This window comes from Emydura macquarii, unplaced genomic scaffold, assembly GCF_026122565.2.
Source record: "Emydura macquarii macquarii isolate MOO-44397 ecotype Brisbane River unplaced genomic scaffold, CSIRO-AGI_Emac_v2 contig_2531, whole genome shotgun sequence".
Classification (NCBI taxonomy): domain Eukaryota; kingdom Metazoa; phylum Chordata; order Testudines; family Chelidae; genus Emydura; species Emydura macquarii.
The window spans coordinates 3,954,276-3,974,731 of record NW_027132668.1 but is presented as its reverse complement, the minus strand read 5'-3'; the positions used below and the strand labels follow the sequence as shown (position 1 = coordinate 3,974,731).

General features: G+C 41.7%; 1 protein-coding gene and 1 long non-coding RNA gene across 7 annotated transcripts in view; one reads left to right on the top strand and one right to left on the bottom strand.

Annotated features, from left to right (window-relative positions):
• Window positions 1-2,107, bottom strand: part of NCK2 (NCK adaptor protein 2) — a 134,888-nt gene extending 132,781 nt beyond the window's left edge. For 3 of the 5 annotated variants that reach the window (XM_067563605.1, XM_067563604.1, XM_067563603.1), the window contains exon 1: window positions 1,025-2,107. The gene's annotated coding sequence lies outside the window, so the exon portion shown is untranslated. The remainder of the gene's footprint in view (window positions 1-1,024) is intronic. The other 2 variants (XM_067563607.1, XM_067563606.1) reach the window with 2 other exon arrangements.
• LOC137163408 (uncharacterized) overlaps window positions 1,615-20,456 on the top strand; it is a 32,499-nt gene continuing 13,657 nt past the window's right edge. Inside the window, exons 1-4 of one of the 2 annotated variants that reach the window (XR_010922708.1) lie at window positions 1,615-1,714; window positions 2,108-2,287; window positions 15,765-15,985; window positions 19,608-19,723. This is a non-coding gene — a long non-coding RNA (uncharacterized lncRNA). The remainder of the gene's footprint in view (window positions 1,715-2,107; window positions 2,288-15,764; window positions 15,986-19,607; window positions 19,724-20,456) is intronic. The other variant, XR_010922709.1, reaches the window with a different exon arrangement.

Genomic DNA, 20,456 nt, shown 5'->3' with positions numbered 1-20,456 from the left:
AGGTACAAAGGGTCTAACATTCTCTAAACACCAGTTTTATAAACATGTGTTTTACTAAATATAAAAACCTGCGTTCCACTCCTACTAAACAAATGGCAGATATTAATTTTTCAATACTTAGGCTGGGTAATGTTTTAAATACCACATTAAACTCTTCCAAAAACTTTATACAATACCAGCTTTCCTTTAGAATGTAAACTTTAATATTTCAGACGAAATAAGTACTAGGTGCTACCTGACCTAGGCTAAATATTGTTAGTACCGTGCAGATGGTGAAATTATTAACAAGAGAAATGAAAATAATCAGCTTTGCTAAACAATTTGCCTCTATTTTATACTAAAACAACATATATTCGGGATTTATCATCACATAAGGAGATGAACACATGAAGCCGGGTTATGTTATTGACAGGGTGATCACAGGAGTCCTAGCTGAGCACTGGTTTGTGCCCCTTTGGTAGGCTACACAGGGGACCTGATCGGCACTCAATGTAAGCCACGTTACAAGTAGCTGGACTCCGGTGTCAGCCCTGACAGCAGCCCCGCAGAGCGGGGTGAGCCGGCGAGCCCCAAACTCCAGCTCCGCACGCTGGAGAAGCCGCCGCACGGCTCTGCCCGGCCCCGGACCCTGCTACAAAGCAGCAGCTGTCAGACAAAAAAAAACAAAAAAAAAAAAACCCCCAACTCCGCGAGGAGGACGAGGGACCCTGAGCGGCCCCCACGGCCCGGGCCGGCCTCGGCGCAGGCAGCGCGACCGAACGTGGCAGGGAAACACCCTCCCTGCGCCCCCCAGGCCGGCCCCGGGGAACCCAACCCCCGCCCGGCCCCGATCAGCCCCAGTCCCGCCTCCCCAGCGCGGGGCTCCGGGCCCGGTCAGCGGGCGGAGGGGGCTTCAGACCCGGCAGTCCCCCGTCCCCGTCCCCCACACACACACACCCCGGGCCGCCCAACTCCCCGCCAGCGGCCGCCACAAGTTTGCGGCGGGTCCCGTCGCCTCCCGGCCGGCTCCGCTCTCGGCTCTCACCTCGGGGCCGGGCGGCGCTGGCTCGGGGCCGGGCGGGCGGGGCGGGGGGCCCGGCGCTCTCCGGCCGGCCGAGGGGACCAGTAATGGCAGGCGGCGGCGGCGGCGGCAGTAGCAGCGGCGGCGGCGGGGGGGAGGGGGGCTGGGAGTCTTCCAGGCGGGCTCCGCTCTTTGTCTCGGCGGCGGCGGCGGTTGGCTCCCCCGCCCGCGCGCGCAGCCCCCTCCCCGGCGGATGCGGGTGGCTGCGTCCCCCTTTCCTCTGCCTCCCCCTCCCGGCCCGGCCGGACGTGCCCAAGGCCCCGGCGCTCCTGTCTCTCCTCACTCAGCCCGGCGGCGGCGGCGGCAGCAGCAGCAGCAGCCAGCAACGGCCCCTCCCCCTGCCCCTTCCCTTCCTGCCTGCCGCGGCCGGGATCCGGAGGGGCGGGCCCCTGGACTTCCCCTCGCTCCCTGCGGCCGGGAGCGGCGCTGGCTCCGCAGGGGGAGGGCGGCTCCCACCCCGCAAAGTTGGGGCCCGCTCCCAGGGGCCGAGCCGCTCAAGCTTGTAGGACGGCCGGGGAGGGTCCGGGGGTGGTGGCTGTAGGGTGGGCACGGGAGGGGGACCACCAGACCCGACCCACCGGCGCACACCTGAGCGCCGTGCAGCGCGGGGCCGGGGGAGCCGGGGCTGTGCCCCAGAGGTGGGAGCCAAGGCAGGTCAGCGCTGGCTGTAGAGTGAGCAAGACCGGCCGGCCGGGGAGCGGAGCGGTGTGGGAGGAAGGACGGACGGAAGGAAGCGCGAGCGAGACGGTGTCAGGGGGAGAGAGAAAAGATGGAGCCGCACAAAGCCGCCCCCACACTCTGTGTTTGACTCTCGCTGCGCCCGCCCGGGAGTTTCGCAGGCAGCGTGAGGGTGTCTCGCTCTCGGGCCCCCTTCGCCCGGGACTCGCTGCCTGAGACGCGGGTGTTGAGTCCGGGCTGCCGCCGCGCTGGCTGCCCGGCCACGAGCTGACGCGGGGCGAGCGGGGCGGGGGACAAAGCGCTGGGCCCTGCCCGCCAAAAATAGCAAGCGGCGGCGGCGGCGTTTGATGCAATGTTTGTTCCCTGCAGGGCCACCCCGGGGAAGGGAACTTTCAGGAATAGCATCACAGCGCGTCTGCTCCGCCCGCCGATTGGCCCGGCCTGCGTGAGGTCACCCGCACAGAAGCTCTGCCCCCGGCAGGCAGCGCTGGAGCGGAGGGAAGAAGTGACACCAGTCCAGCCCCAGAGAGCTCCCTTCTCCAGGCTAAGGTAATGGCAGGGCTGCCTCCGTGCCAAGACGTTCAGTGCAAAATACTGGCCCTGCAATGGCACAGTTGTGACTTTAAGAGCACAAAACCAGGACATGGTCAGGTTAAATCCCCATCGCTTTCATGTAGCCAGATTACACATCTAGTATTTTGGATTACGTCGGGATGCTACAGTAAAGTAGTAATAATTTAGAGCATGTGTAACATGGGGAAATTAGCATTGCTGCCTCACATGAGAACCGTACGTTTTGCATTCTCTGGCTTTTTTTTTGCCATTGTAAACTTTCAACTCTTGTTAACAGATTTTTGTATTTAGTTTTCCTAGGTTCTCCCCTTCTCTCTCCAGCCCACTACCCTCTTCCCGCCCACCCCCCACCCCAAAAAAAAACAACCAAACAAACCTGTGTGCAAGACAGGAAAACTTCTGAAATCATGGACACATTTTCCACAAAAGGCATACTACTGCATAAGTATGCAACACATCCATCCTCTTATGACTACATCTCTTCTTCAGTAAATATGCCAAATAGAAATGCTCATGCCAGATACACCTTAAGTGAGTCAAGCATCCACTTTGTCAATAAATATGCTGATTGTAGGTCCAGTGATATGTTCTCATTAAACCCCATTGAAGTCAGTGCGGCTCCATTCATGTAGATCCATTGGAAAGATGTAGCTCCTAATCATTTGACACTAGCAATTTAAAAATCTTATATTGTAATAACAAATATCTTTGCCCGTATCATTAACACTACCATAGAGGATTAAAAGTGAAAGACTTAAAAATTCCAATATAATTGTTATTTTGCTCTCTTTTTACATTTTTCCCTTTTGAACAATGAAAATCAATGAAGTCAGTTTCATTTAGCTTTAAAGTCATTTTCACTTTAATGTTCTGAGTGACATAATGTTTGGTTTTCAAATATGTTTGGAGAATGTTTTTAAACAATGTTATAGAATTTTAAATGTAGAAAAAATGTCTATTGGTCTTATGTTTTATAAAAGTTTAAGATAATTGAAAATTTAGGCCAAATCTTAAATGCATATGGCAACATATGAACATTTCTACTGCCCATGCTCAGTTCAGCATTTCTAAATGTTAATAATTTTGGGCTACTTCTTCTTCAACATAAGTCAATGGGTGTTTTGCTACTGACATCAGAGGGGGTAGAACTGAATCATTGTTACATTTGAGAGGCAGCATGGTCTGATAGTGGATCTCAACTTTTTAGGATCGGCAGTTCTCAAAATACCAGCAAATCATGGACCCACCAAATGCAAGAATAACAATGGACTATTTTTGGCTATTTTATGGGGGTAGGGACTAACTGGGTAGGATGCTGGAGCTGCTGTTTGGAGTCTTGTAGGGGAGGCTGGTGCTGCTGGAAGGCGGGTGGGGTTGGTGATGAGGCTCTGGGTTGAGGAAGCTCATGCTAGATAGGGGGTTTGTGAGGTAGGTGAGAAGGACTGGTGCTCTTGTGTTCTATCCTCCATCTCATCTCATACCCCCTCATTTCATAGAATCATAGAATCATAGAATATTAGAGTTGGAAGGGACCTCAGGAGGTCATCTAGTCCAACCCCCTGCTCAAAGCAGGACTAACCTCTGCTATATCATCCCAACCAGGGCTTTGTCAAGCCGCAGCTTAAAAACCTCTAAGGATGGAGATTCCACCACCTCCCTAGGTAACCCATTCCAGTGCTTCACCACCCTCCTAGTAAAAAACTTTTTCCTAATGTCCAACCTAGACCTCCCTCCCTGCAACTTGAGACCGTTGCTCCTTGTTCTGTCATCTGCCACCACCGAGAACAGCCTAGCCCCATCCTCCCTAGAACCCCCTTTCAGGTAGTTAAAGGCCGCTATCAAATCCCCCCTCACTCTTCTCTTTTGCAGACTAAACAAGCCCAGTTCCAATTTCCAATTAACATCATTCATTTTGTCCCAGAGTTATTTATATTGCACACAAATTTGGTGTCCCCTCACTTTCATTGCTGAAAGTTATTGAATCAGAATTAAAGAATTCTGAAACTGAAGTTATAGAAAGTGTTATTTATGCTAAAGGAAGGAATCCCACAGCATTTGGCCCTTGGGAAGTTGAAAGGTACATGCCTTCTCCCCACTAAACGGCACTCAGTTTCCAGGGCTGCACTGCTCTTGCCCCATACACTCTTAGTTCAGCTCCTTTTCATTACCCTAAAACTGAGCATTGTGGAGTGGGAGATTGGAAAAATTCCAGTGTTAGTCTTAGAGGAAGGAAAGCAAGCGATGGGAGAGAAGTAAAGGAACTGCATCTTTCTTTCCCTCTTCAAACTATGCCTTGGTCTTAGTGCCCAATAATTTTTTGGCCTTATCTGATGGTGGGTGTGCATCACTTCCCAAGGGACTGAACACACTAATCTATTACAGTGATCACACAGGACTGGGAACCTCTGAGTTCTAATCATTGATACTGATCACACCTTGGCTATGGGCAAGTCACAATCCATTTGTGTCTCAATGTTCTCATCTGAAAAATTGTGATAAAACCTTACTCATTAGGGGATTATGGTGATAAGTTAGTTAATATTTATGCAGTAAGAAGTAGAGAATTATGTAAGTGATAGATGCTACAATTAATTTTAAAATGAAAGTTGCAAACTTAGCAAAACCTGCATTTTTCAGTAATGACTACTTACATACATGCTTGAAGGTTTAAAGAAAAGTTCTATCATTTTCTGCATTACAGCCTTTATTGAGGTAGGGATGCATTTGTAACAAATAGCACGTGGGTGTATTGCATACATATGAAATGACACATTTACCCTGAAACATTTGTTTAAAATACTTTTTTTTTAAGCTTTGATAACTCAGAAACCGCTAAAGTAACTTTCCACAAATAGTAAAAATAAAATAAAAATCACCAGTTTTGGGCAGAAGCAAAAAATGGAAAATTTCAGCCTAGAAGATTTGTTTTCAAACATTAGGATTTGGGACCTGATCTTGAAACTGCTTCCATGGGGACAGACCCCTCTGCCTGTTTTTTTAAGTTATTGGGGCTCCATGCAGTAGAAGGGCCTGGCCTAGTGGAGTAACTTGCAGGACTGGGGGCTTAGTAAGTAAAAACCAAGTGTGATGTTCCCCCTTGCAATCTGGACTGGTGTGTAGCTGTGTCACCACAATTCCTCACTCCTGGTCCCCAATTTACCCCATTTGGCTATGTGAACCACCCACTTCCAAGTCAGCCCACGCCCAGCCGCCTGCGAATAGTCAGTCCCTGACCTAGTGAAAGAGCACTTCTGGCCAGCCACACATGGCCAGCAAACACCCCCAGTCCCAGATGCAACCCTGGGAACAGCAAGCTCCTTTACACTTGTTCATCAATGTATCAAAGAAATGGATATGCATCAGCTCCATCCCTCTAAGTGAGGTCTCTGCACACACTCAATCCACATGCACTGTTTTAGATAAAACAAACAAATAAGTGTATTGACTACAGCAAGATTTTAAATGAATATGTCAGATTAATATCAATTAAGAGATTATTAATGCGTCAAGGAGTTGGTCACAATTAACTAAAAGATAACTCGCATCCTAAACTAAGATTAATATTTCCATAGCTTTTCAGTTTGATGTTAGCTTACCACACAGGCTGGCTGCAATGCCTCTAGCAACTAGGTTTCCACCCCCAATTCCTCATGGATAGATTCTCAGTCTTTGGTGTTGCTTAGAAGATGGATTCCAAGGGAGAGCCAAGAGACAAAGATGCCTCAGCTTTTGACAAGTTTCCTTGACACCCCCTGGGGTCTGGTGATAGACAATGTCCGGCAACTGGCGTGATTTTTCCTTCTTGAGCCAAAGTGCTCAAAGGTTCTTAGGCCAGTCCATTGTTCTTGTATGCATGCCTCTGCGTGATGTGTACCTTCAGCTTTGTGTTTGTCTGCATCTGTTCAAGCCAGGTGTGAGACACATTTGGGGATATGACCTATCAGAGTTTCAAATATGTTCATATGCATGACATTGCAGGAAACATGCTACCATAGCAATAATGTTCAGTATGTCATGAGCATTCCAAAAACACCTTACATGACATACTTTGCATCAGACAATACACAGTTACACTGTAAGGGAATGATACACAAATCACACCATAGGGGTGTACATGGGGTCAGTGTGTCACACCAAGTTACAGTAGAAGTCATTTTGCAACTGTACAATAGTACCCCTCTGAATGCTACAATAACTTAACTCTACAATTTTAACTAAATTTACATTTTGCTATGAGGACAGAGTAGGCTGACCAGATGTCCCTGATTTCCGGGGACAGTCCCCAATTGAGGTACTCTGTCCCCACCCTGGAAATGTCCCCAGTTGGCTTTGTCACCAAACAGTGGTTTTAAAATGTGGCAAAATTGTAATAAATAAATGTGACACAAATAATAAAATGTAACTTCTGCACTACACTTCAGATTTTACTCGTATTGAAATCATAGGTCTATGAATATGGCATAAATACTGCATATAATTAGCTTGCTCGTTGGTCTGTCTCGCTACATGTTGCTGTAACTATGGCTACAAGACTGTCATATGCTAAGGTCAGTTTGACTGTGCATGTGGCGTCAATGATGATGGCAAAAGTGCTATGGCGCTGTCCAAGAAACGTAAGTGTTACTTCAGTGACCAACTACAAAAAAAATTTCTTTCTTGCAACCAAACTGCAAAAGAAATATCTGTCTTATGTATAATATACCATTCTGTATTCACCATTTCCAGCAGAGGCAGGACATCAATAAAAGAACACAAAGGTACAAGTAAACACAAATTTGCCCTAACTGCCCATGCCGGTTCAAGTTCTATAACTTCATTTTTTCATAAAGTTGAGCCGACACAGAGTGAATATGACCTTGCTATACAAGAGGGAATTTTTGCTTATCACACCATTCGTCACAACCAGCAAAGATCGATGGACTGTACCTCAAGTTTAAATAGAAAATTCTATGATCCCAAATTCAGTTGTGCAAGGACAAAGTGCGATGCAATTGTCACAAATATATTCGCACTTTGGGCAACAGATAAGCTGAAACATGATCTGGACAATGTTGAGTTTGTATTGCTTTCAGTTGATGCGCCAAACCACAGACATGTAAAATTGTTGCCTATCTCTCACAAAAAAACTTCAAAAACAGATTTCAAAGAGAAACTGCTGAGCTTGAAATCTTCTGCAAACTTGACACAAGCAAACTGGGTCTGAATCGGGATTTGGAATGGTTATCTCATTATAAGAAGTAATTACCTCTGATCACTCATTTTCACCTCCTACTCAATGGTTGTAATTAGGCCTCAAGTACCCTACCTTCATCCACCTCCCCCATTGTTGTCACTTCCCTTGGATATGTATATGTTACCTCCTATATATGTTGCCCCCAGTATGATTTCTATTACTTGCATCTGAGGAAGTGGGTTGGAGCCCACGAAAGCCTACGCCTGCTGAAATTAAATTTTAGTCTTTAAAGTGCTACAGAACTCTCGTTGTTTTTGCTGTATACAGACTAACATGGCTACCCCTCTGGAACTGCCTATCTTGGTTTGTTACTTCAAGGAATATGATGGAAGCATGTCCGTGAAGACAAAGCTACTTGATTTTGTTGAACTAAAAGGTGAAACAACTGAACTAATTGCAGCGGGGATACTTGCTGTGATAGAAAAGTTTCAGCTGGAAAATAAGGTTGTGGCTTTCTCTGCCGATAATACAAACACAAACTTCAGCAGGCTATGCAGACAAGGGAGAGAAAATGTGCACACTAAAGTCAGGGCAGCCTTACAACAGAAGGTGATAGGCCTCAGATGTCCCGCTCATATTGTTCACAACTGTGCCAGAACTGCATTGGATACAATCCCAGTGGATGTTGAATATATACTTACCAAGATTTTTGGATATTTTAACAATTTCACCGTTCAAGTTGAAAGATTGAGGAGTTTTTGTGAGTTTGTGGGGCAAAAATACCAAAACATTCTGGGGCACAACAATGTCAGTGTTCTCTCCTCAATGTTACCTGCTTTAGAAAGAGTACTTCTATTATATAAGCCACTTAAGTCATTTATTCTCTCAGAAGAAAAGTGTCCAGGTGTTCTTCGGAAGATATTTGAATACCCTATGTAGGGCCCCTACATTAGGAGGGGGGGAAGGAGAGGGAGGTACACTTTACTGGGGCCCAGAGGCCCTGGGTGGCCCAGCCCACGCTGCAACTCCCTTTACCATGCAGAAAAAAATTGAGGTTAAATTGTAGATCATGCCTGAGGATATTTATAGAAACTTATTTCCCTGTGTCTGTTGTCCAGATCTTGTGAGATTTGCTGGAGCCAATCAAAAGCAGTGTTAGAGCAGTCTCAAGCCACATTCTGAACAGTGAGTTGCTGGGCCTGCTGGCTCAGCCCAGGCCCTTCTCTAGAATAGAGAGTGTGTGCTTCTGCAGTTAAACTAGGACTTGTAGTTTGAAACAGAGATTTGTGCTCCTCTCTATGACATGGTCTATCATATCAAGATCAAGAACTACCAGTCCCAGAGTTCCTTGTGCATAGGCAGGAGGGAGGGACAGCTGGTGGGAGGGGCAAAGCAAAGCACCATGACAGTGGGAGCCAGTGCTGCTGCTGCTTCTGGTAGGATTTGCAGGCCCAAAATATATGTAAGTGTCTAATTCACTCACAGTCACAAACAACCCATACTGCCGTGTTTGGTGGTGGCTATAAATACAAATCAGGCAGCCAGAAACATAAGGAGGTAAAAGAAAGGAAACTAAAAGAAGATAAAGGACACCAACCTATCCTCCAGTTTTTCAAATCAGAAAAGGCATTTCTGCAGTCAGGCAATATACTAATTAGGGAAACAGATGAACAAAATCAAGATGAAAATGATTTCAATATAGAGACTTTGTCTTTCACACTGGCAATTGATGACAAAGAAAAGCTGCTAGAACATGCATCATGTGACTCCAATCTAATGCTTGAAGATAGTCAGGTAGTATCACCATTAGCACCACCACATTCAGAAGGTTTACAAGAAGAAGGAGAGAGTAGTGCTACACTAACTGATGGTTGTCTTTTCAAATTGGCCTAATTATAAAATGTTTGCAGTCACGTTGGTCCATTAGAATAAAAAAATCAAGACGTTGACAGGATCTAATACCTTTACAATGTCCAAAAATGACAAAATAGTCAGCAAACTTGTAGGACTCTCAGGCTGGGTGTTATGTTAAACAAAAATAGCAAAGGAGGGAATTTTTCAGAAATGTAGAATATGTAACAGTAATTTCAGAATTCAAACTTTTTTCACGGCTCATGAGATTGTATGCGTGAGATGAGGGATTGTGTTATGTGTGTGGGAGGAGGCCTGTGCTACAAGATTGTACTGGGCCCGAAAAAATTATCCTTGGGCCCTGACCCTACGACTGAACTCTGGCTCACTTTCATTCAAGGTAATCTGTCACTTTTCCATGACACAATAAAATTGGTGGAGGGGGAAGATCACTGTGCAGTGGAATCTGCTGACATCCTTAATCTGGAAAAGAAGCTGTCTGCAACATATGAGGAAGACTTTGTGCCAGTTTTAGTGAGAAAACTACTAAAGGAGCAAGAAGGGGCTGGGTCATGACACGAGTCATACTTTAATGTTTCTCGATCTTTTTTTGATGCATCAGTTAAATACATACACGCATGAGGAAAACACACAGACGACCTTAAAGACCTGCATTGTCTGCTTTTGAAAAAAGTGCCTGCAAAGTCTGAGATTCAGAAGGCAGTCGAACTTCTGCAAATGAAATGCCGAAACATAACAATTGATCAAGATGCTCTGCATGAAGTGACTTTCCTTAATGAAATTTTAAGAGGGAAACTTGGCGAATGGAGTGCATCTGCTTCGTCAGTTGCTTACAAATGGAATGCAGTCATGACACATTTCACAGATCCAAGGTACCCCATGTTAACCTGAAAAAACTAGCTGAAGTGATGCTCTGTCTGCCAGACAGCAATGCACATTGAAAGAGTGTTCTCGCTGATGAATGACGTGTGGATGGCAGAGAAATTGAGATTCAGTGTACAAACTGTGAAAGCCATTGTCGTTGTGAAAACGAATTTTAAACTGTCCTGTCTGGAATTCATGAAAAAACTCACCAAGAACAATGATATTCTCAAGCAGATACATTAATCGGAGAAATACTCGAGTTAATACAAGCTTACCATTCTGTTGTCAGCCTTAAGGATAATACTGGTAAGTATTTTTTCTGTATTTACGGATTGAATGTGAGAAATATGACGTTATTTAAGTTAACTATAGCTATGTATAAAAATAAGTTCATAACATCTGTTTTTACATAACATTTATTTCTCAAAAGCAGTAATTACACCCCCACTCCCACCCCCGCCTGCCCCTAAAAATATTTCTCCAGAGATCATTCCAAAAATCTGGTCAGCCTACAAAAGAGGGCTTGCACTTACCAAGACTGGCTTAGTCTGTCTCTCACTATTTCATTTTTCCAGGCTCTTGATACATAATCCTGTCACAAGTTCTTGGGATGATGAAAAACCTCTACATATTCTTCCCTAACCAGGAAAAAATAGTAGAGGGAACTTAGTACTTATCCACCAGATGGGAGCTTTTCGCTTATGAAACAGATTAATTTTTTCAAAATTACTACTTTTCCTGGGATCTTTTTGCTTCATAAAACTAAATCCTTTTCCTATTTAAACTTTGTCTCTCATAATTATTCCTACAATATGTGGGTAATTCCATTTTATATCTGTTAGTTTCCTTATCCTACTCATTTCTACTTTTAATTCACTCTGAATATTTGGGTCTAATTCCTCCCTGATGTGACTCCATAAAAGTCAATTGGAAGAGATATTTGGCTCATTGTTTCTTTCAACTATGGCTTTGACTACACCAACCACAGAGGAGCCAAAAGACCCTTTCCTTATCTGACAGGATTCTCCATTCTCATATTTGAATTTGATTAGCCTGCCTGCCTTTCTAAGTAGCAGTCAGTTTGCAGCTCCCTAGCCTGAGAGAATGCTTAAGGTTCCAGGAAATGGAACAGAATAATGAGTAGTTACCCTTTAAACCAACAATGACCTGGCACAGCATTCCTTCTTAGGGACTGATCCTACACACCCTTATTATTTCAATTGGAGCAGTTGTGTAAAGGGCTTTCAGAATTAAGTCCTATGTTTTTTTATCAGTACGAAATATACTGCAGGTGTTACTATGGAAAAATGAATAATTTCTGCTGTAGTTAAGGTTGAAGGTAAGCTGCCTATTATAAACTTAAATTTGACCCTTCCCACAACACCCAGCCCTTCACATTATTATTTTTAAGTGCTGCACTATGTTAGGTGCTGTACAGAGGAAGATAATACCTGCCCCAAGGAGTTGACAATCTAAATTTAACAGACTATACAATTCAGATATACAGTACATCAAATGATGGTTCAAAGTGACATAGGTATCTTTATTTTAAAATACAGTTTTAAACAACACATTTAGCTTTTGTGAATTAATGTTAATATGATTTGCGGGTCAACAATGTAGCATTTGTTGATCTACAAAAGGCTTTCAACACGGTTAGCAGGAATGTTATATACAAGATCCTGTTGAAGATTGACTGTCCACAAAAAATGCTCTCCCTATTCAAGGAGTTCCAGGAGGGAATGAACTATCCAGTATGAAAATGAAACATTATCTGAGTTTAGTATTGATACTGGCATGAAGCAAGCCTGCATCTTAGTGCCTACTGGCTTTGGCATCTTTTCTATTCTTCTTAAGTACGCTTTCAGAAACAACCAATCTGGCGTACTAACTGATTCGAGGACGGACAACAGCTTGTTTAACATCAAGTCATTCCAGAGCAAAAGGCATGTCACCCAGCTCACTATTAGGGATCTGCTCTTCACAAATGACGCTGCATTCATCTCTAATACACCTGATGAATTGCAGCTCAAGATAAATAAGTTCTCTGATGCATGTATCAAATTCGGCATGGTAATCAGTTTTAAGAAAACAGTTGTCGTCACTTCCTATCTAAAGTATATGTCAACAATGAAGCTCTGGACAAAGTGAATCATTTCTGTTATCTTGGCTCAACTTTAACCAGCTTACTTAGTCTCGATACAGAACTTGATGCAAGAATCGGTAAAGCTGCTATCACCTTTGGCAAACTTACCTCATGTGTCTGGAACAACAAGCTGCTAACCCTGAACACAAAGGTGTCCGTTTATCAGGCTTGTGTCCTCAGTACCCTCCTTTACAGCTGTGAAAACTGGATCACATACTGCAAGCAGGAGTGGAGATTGAACGGCTCCTACCTTCACTGTTTTAGAAAAATTCACGGAGTCACTTGGGAGCAACAGATCACTACAAGTGAGATCCTACAGTCTATAGTGGATGCTCACAGGTTTTGCTGGCTGGGACACATGGAGCAAATGCCTTAAGATTGTCTGCCGAAGATTGTGCTGTTTGGCCAACTCAAGAACTACCCGCAACACAGCCAAAGCTCCGATACAGTGACAAGGTCAAGCAGGGTCTCAAGAAATTCAGAGTATGACACTGACAACTGGGGGAGCCCTGACCACAACTGCTCAATCTGGGTCAAGGCTGGTGCAGTCATTACAGAGAGTCATCAGAGAGCCCAGGCTGAGGCCCATAGGTGAGCCGGGAAGCAGTGTGTGCTCCAACTTCCATCTGGCAAATGGATATGTAGCCACTGTGGGAATGTCTGCGGCTCGCACATTGGGCTCTTCTCCCACACTCCTGCCAAGCACCATTGACTGACTGACTGACTTTGTCGTGTTTCCTTTCATCTGTGAAGATGTTGGGGATGGCCATATGATTTGTGGAAGAAAAGTGTTTTAAGAAGGGATTTACATGAATACATTGTCTTAATGCAAAGGGCTAAATTAAGGATTCTGAAGCTTACAATTAATATATTTAATTCTATTAAGAAATTATTCTTTTAAGTAGGTTTTCCAAACTGTGGGTCATGCCCACAAAAGGATTGTGGAAGAGGTGTGGGATGAGTAAAAATGTAAAATTTAGTTTAAAAAAAATCAGTAAATGTAAACTGCTTTTCTTTGGCTGCCTCTGAAGGAGAGGTACCCAGCTGTAGTTGCAAAAGTTTGAAAGTTCTCATCCCATTTCATCCTGATATCTCTCCAAGTCAAGTTTCTCTTTTGATGGTGGTGATAACAATAAAGTGTTTCAGTTGCCTGCTCTTGAAAATATCTCCAATTCATTGGTCCATGGTTCATCAGCAAGACAGGCTAAACCACCATGTTTAATTATATTTAAATTACTTCATCTTCTTGAAAATTGAAGTTCACTTTCTAAAACATTATAATTAGCTATTATTTCCGAAATGGCTATGGTTAAAAATTTTGCCTCCTCATTGTTAAAATTAGAATTCATGAAACTCAGCATAGAAGGTGGTCAACAGCTCAGAAACCCTTTGAGAAACCCTGCTTAAAAGTAAAATTGATACTCACTATAATGAACACATTGTGTATAAAAAAGTAAAATTCAAAAATATCTTTACACACGTATAAGAATGGTGCATTCATTATGAAATAATATATACAAAAGAGAGAAAAGTATAAATACTACTCTTAACTTAGGGTTATAACTGTACAGTAAGAATAAAAGAGGAAAACCCCTACACATTAAAATGCTCTATCTCCAACTTTGTTAAAATAATGGACTACTGGATGTGACTACTTAAAAATGGGTTGTCTATAGGGAACAAACCTAGAGGTTGCACTACATAAGGACATTTTCCTGGACTACATAAAGACAGTAAATCCATCTTGAAATTTGTAAGTGGTTTTTAATTTTCTTCATATTCATCTTTTTCCTTTTACTTCTCTTTTCTGACTCCTGGTTTTTCTTTATAGATTTAGCTATTTTTTCATATATAATGTTACTTACTGTTCTTTGCTAAGTATCTCACAGAACACATCAAAAAATGAAAAGATTATAATTTAAGAGCTAAGAAATATTAATTTATTTATATTTGATAGTGGATAAGTGTCTACCACTTCAGAGATCAGGATCTTTTCCACAGGATCTCTGCCATTTATTCAATGTTTTACCTTTGTCGAGTCACTTATGCCAGTCCATCTGGAAGATGACCTAGAACATGTTCCCAATAGGCCAATGGGAGATTTTGGTGTGGAAAGCAGAAAGAAGTAATTTTACCAGATCCCAAACTTATAAGAGCAATGTTATAAAGTGATCTATCTTTAAAATTTTGTGGTATAATTTCGTTGAGCAGAGAGAGGGACACAAAGCAACACCAGACACTTTGACAAATTTCAAAAGAGGAGTAAATTTGTAATTAGTTTAATCTAAAAAACAAACACTTGTTTTCAGAAAACATCACAAATGTCAATGAAATGAAATAAAACTCTCAAAGCATTTTCTTTTTTCTCCAAAGAAAAATTGGACCTTAAATGAAATATGTTACCAAATATTAATTGCAATGGTACTTGATTCCTGCTTAATACATATGCTTAACTCCACTAATACTAAAGTGAGTTAAGTGTTCACCATAAGGGGAGAACATACCTGTAATACTCAATTAGTTATTGCTGAGTCACTTAAGTATACTTGCACTGTGATTCTAATTCAGCCTGACAGTACCACAGCTGCTTTTCTCACTTGCTGCATAACTGTTGTGTCTTCAATGACATTTACAAAAACCATTGGGGAGGAGAGTGTCCTTAGAGCTAGAAATATTTCCAAATTCTTATATTCTGTTAACCAAACAACCGAAAGATGCTATAATACTGTGAATTAACTCTATCATCAGATGATATTTTATTATGATAATTTATATCACTATCTTTTTCAGACAGGTGGTAAGATTCAATGCATTTCTGTAAGCAAAACATTCTTGTCCTTTGAGATTTAGAAATGTCAAGGCCCTTGACTCATCTGTTTATCTGAAGGTGACAGTCCAGCGACGTATGCCTTTTGAACCTTGTTCAAAGCTCATAACTAATTTTTCCCATTGTTTTGGAATTCAAGATACTGTTGCTAAATGATATGACTTAGACTGGTATAATAATATACTGTGACCTTATATTTATATAGCACCTTTCTGCCAAGCATATTAGGATCCTTCTGGTTAACTCAATGATACTCAAACCTCAGTGGTTCAGGAGCCAAATTAGTGATCAACACTACCCAAAAGAGCCACAATAGTGTGAATTCATTGTTTCATTTACTCTCTCTATATATATATATATTATTTATTATTATTATTTTATTATTATCACAGCAAAATGACTGACCAAATATTATTTTATCAACTACAATTGTTATGTTAACAACATAATAAAAGCATCCTGGCTGGTTAATAGCTTAGATTGGTTACTAATAAAATTGCACAATATTTTAATAATATTAAAAATAATAAAAATAATAAAAAATAATATTTTAATATCATATGCTGAAAAGAACCCCAGGAGACACATTGAAGAGCCATTTGTGGCTGTCAAGCCTCAGTTTGAATATCACTGGGTTAACTGGAAAGATTCAACAATCACAGCTCCCAACACTGACGTGCAGCCAGCTCATCGATGGAACATAACTGCCTGCCACACAGCAACACTACACAAGAGTTTAGTACAAGAATCAAAGAATATAGAATCCAACTGAAACTGCAGATGGAAATGCAGGTAGGCAGAATATGTAATGTTATTGATTGTTCTTTATTCATCTCTGCTAAATTCCTCACAGAACACAGCATACATGTGGTCCTTGCCATGAAGAAATTATAAATTAATATTTATTCGATCTTAAGTTATTTATACTTGCTGGTAGATAAGATATGCCTATCAGCTCTGAGATCAGCATTTTTTCCAAGATAGGTAGGCCAAATTGGAATTTGCTCAGGACGCCAAGCTAACATCACTGCTAGTAGAAAAACAGTTCTATGAGATCTTTACCCATGACAGCAGAATACAACAGGTTTCTTAAAGTAATTTAAAAAGATCAATAACATTTTGTACGACTATTCAGAGATAGTGCCCTCAACTGAGTTACGGATCACATATGCTCAGGAAAATAAGGGGCCAGCCTATATTACACTCATGAATGAAATTCACCCATGGTGGGCTCTGGCAAGCTGTGTCGTAAACTATGAATAGATGCCTCATGGGGGACCTACCGGCAGAGCAGCTGCACAAGAGTGCTTATCCAGCCCCTACATGCTACTGAAAGGGTTTCTGTGACAGGTTGGTGTGGAAAGCCATAATAAAAATGGGGCTGGGAAGGAACCATAGCTCCACATTGACATGGATCCAGTGACCCCTGGATGCTGTGCAAATCGCATAGAGAGGACACTATTCCAGTCCATATGTTTGCATAGCAGCTCAGGGTGGCAGAGGGCAACACAGCAGCCCACCCTGCACAATGACTCAGATTTCATCTCCCCAAATGTTCTGCATTAACTACATTTTAAAAAGGCATCAATACTCAACTTTATACATTTGGAGTGAATTTCAGCCTGAATAACTCTGGTCAATGTTAATGGGACATACACAGATTCAGAGGGGAATGTATACTCTTCATTAGCCTTTACAACTCCCATACAAAAAGTGATGACTAATCATGGCAGTGACCACTGCCTAAATTTCCTTTAAGACACAGCATTGCCAACTCACAATTTTATCAAGAATCTCATTATAATTGGTATGTTTTGTACAGCACCAGCTCCCAGAGTCATGTGATTACACAAGTAACACAATTTTCCTTAAAAAAATGTTTTTAGCACCCCTTATTTTTTAGAAGAGTTTGAAAATCTGACCCATAAGAGCTTAGAAATCAGCATGAAAATAAAAAGAAACCAGCATTTTTTAAAATCATAATTTTAAGCCATGATTTTTGAAGTACTGACTTATGATTTTTGAACACTTGGGACTGGCAATTCTGAATTATGTTGGATATTTTAAGATATCCACCATTATTAAATTCCAGCACTGCTGAGGGCTTCATTCCTTGCATCAATTTATATATTAGAATACATATTTCAGACTGCCAGCTATCAGTAAATTAAGCTTCAATCTGCATACTACATGGATCACATCCACATCTGTTTTGTCCAGCACAGGGGACAGAATATGGAAACACAACCTGTATTTCACATTTCAAGAGGGAACAATTTAAAAACAAAAGTAATGAAAGGCAACTATGTTCAAAATCTAAACAAGAGGAGGAATCATAGAAGTCAGGTTTTTTTTCTACCTTTCTTCATCTGGCAAACAATGCTATAGGGAAATTATCAAAATCAAACCTACTGTGTACTCATAATAAAGAATTCAATTTCAAGAAATGTTACAAGGTCACACAGTTTTTAGTTGTGTTTTTTTTTTAAACCATTATAGAATATTGTGATGAGGCATGACCCCTCTTGACTACTTAAGCTCCACACAGACAGCCCAGAGACCTTTCCTTTTGTAGATACAACTGGGCAGTTTATTTATAGTGTTTCACACCACCACCTTTTCAGAGTAATACAGTCATAGAATTTACAATGTTATCCAGCTTCACTACTCCTTCTCTTAAAAGGGTGGCATGGTTAAATGTGTCTCCTCCCAGAAAGCTCTCTTTTGCTAGGCCCTGCTCCCCTTTCTTTCTTTTCTTTCTTTCCTACCTCCCCCAATCTGATCTGGTAATCAGGGACTCCTCTCTTTAATCAGACTCTCCCTGCAGTCTAACCGGTTAAACAATGACTGGCCTCCTGGTTCAATTGCTGATTCCCAGCACTCTGTCAGAAATACAAAACTCCTCCCTTTGTAAATTAACTTTTCTTCTTTTTTTTTTTTTTTTTGTGTGGTGGTGTGTACTGGGATATACTTTATAAAGTGATGTATGATAAACTGTCCTTTGGGGATTCTTTTGTAAACAAGTTTTGTTACAAAAGCAATCCATTCAGCGTAAATTAACTAGATTTAAAAGTAAAGTGTAAACACATCCAATCAGGTATACAGTGTGATGAACCATTGTTTCCAATGGAGCCAGCACATAATTACTGCAAAATATGGTATTTTGTTGTCACTCAAAAAATAACCTTGGTCACCACTGTGGAATTAGTTGAATAGTGCATCTGTACAATTTATTACTGCTGTGACTAATTAACAAAGGAATTAACTGAAAGAAATAAATAGTCTAAAAATAATGTCTGATTGAAATTGAAATTGTCCTGTAACTGGCAATTATAATTTAAAAAATTGCTAAACTACTAAATAATGGAAAATCAAAGTAACCAAGTAATCAAAATCAAGAGTTCTATAAAATCATTGGGTCAAATATAAATATTATGGAAAAGACAGTGGAAATGCTGATTGGAAAGTCTGATACTAGGACTCTGTCTCCTGTGTAAAAATACAAAAAGATGTAATGTAAGTCATTAATGAAATTAAGATAAAGTAAGATTTCGTTTATTTTAAAAGTTAATAGCTTTATAAGTGAAATTGATAACCAGTAGAGTCTATCAATTATTATTTTAAGTACATTAATATAAATTTAATTTCAGCTGTCACAAAAGAGCTGAATAACACAATCAGGGTGTACAATATGGTTACAGAATTGATTTTTAGAGTTTTACACTGATCTGTTTCAAGAGAGCTGATGCAAACAGAGCAGTTCTACTACAGCAAATGTTAGAGCATATCTTATGTCAGATCCACACCACTACCCACACCCATCTTTTACTTGCTCTTCATTACAGGCAAATATTACCTAGTAGTTGGAGAAGAGACCCAGGAGTAAGGACTTCTGTGCAGGTTTTCCTGGCTCTGTCACTGGGTTGCTATTCAGCCGTGGCTAAGACATTTAAGCTTTTTGTAGCTCAGTGTTTCTATCTTGTTATATGTTTATAATAATACTTACCTCATAAGGCTGTTGTAGAGCCAGTTTGGGGTTACAAAGCACTGAGGTCCTCAGATAAAAGATATTATAGTTATAGATGTGTGATGTATTATAATTTTATGACTCCTACTAGTCAAGTCAATTCTGATTCAGTTGTGAAACTCCAGCTTTCAACAGAAATATGTTAACTGATATCTGTTTCTTGAAGTTTTTGGGTGGATTTGTTGAACTTATCTTACACCAGTATAAATCAAGAGTAGCTCCAATTATGTCAAAAGACTTACCCCAGAGGAAAAGAGAGAATCAGGGCTTGTACCTGAATCAGTCCATGTTATAAAATGAAGAGGATAAACTGATAAATATACTATTCCATACAATGTTCCACATAGTTCTGCAAATTCCTGATTTGAAATATCCTGGTTTTTCCAGTGCCAACCCTCTCTTGAACAGAGACTGCTTAATTGTACCAAAGTGTGAGAATTTCAGGATGTGGACAACAGGGACTAGAGGCAAGCATACTCGTTACAGCTGTGACTTAAAACTAGGTATGTAAAAGTTAATGTAATTAGAAATCCATTTAAACGTTCTAAAAATAGAATATTTAAATGATTAAATGCTGGAGGGGTGCTGTGCTGGGCTCGGCTCCTCACTGCCAAGTGAGAGCTGCCTAGCTGTGGCTCCCTGCCCCCTGTGCTGGGCTCCACACCACCCGCCGCTCGTGGGGAGCTGAGCCTAGCCTCCCCGCCGCTCGCCCCCCGCTGGGTTCTGGGCTTCCCCATCAGCAAGAGGTGCCCAGCTGCTCTCGCTGGTGGGGAGCCAGCCCAGCTGCTGCTCTCTTCTCCCCCACCCCCAGTTTAAATGGTAATCAGCTGATTACCGTTTAAACATCTAACCAGTTAACCTTTTACATCCCTACTTAAAACAGAATGGAAATGAAGTCTAGCTAGCTATTTCAGATGAGGTCTTAGAGTGACTTTGTCTTTGTAGACTCATAGACTCTAAGGTCAGAAGGGACCAATATGATCATCTAGTCTGACCTCCTGCACAACATAGGCCACAGAACCTCACCCATCCACTACTGCATGAATAGACCCATCTCAGTACTACTACTAAGTTGTATTCCTGATTTTAACATTCACAATACTGCTATGTGTGTATTAACATTTAAATCATAGAAGAGTCATAGAAGATTAGGGTTGACAGGGACCGCTGGAGGTCATCTAGTCCAGCTGCTCAAAGCAGTCATCTGCTCAAAGCAGAACCAACCCCAACTAATTC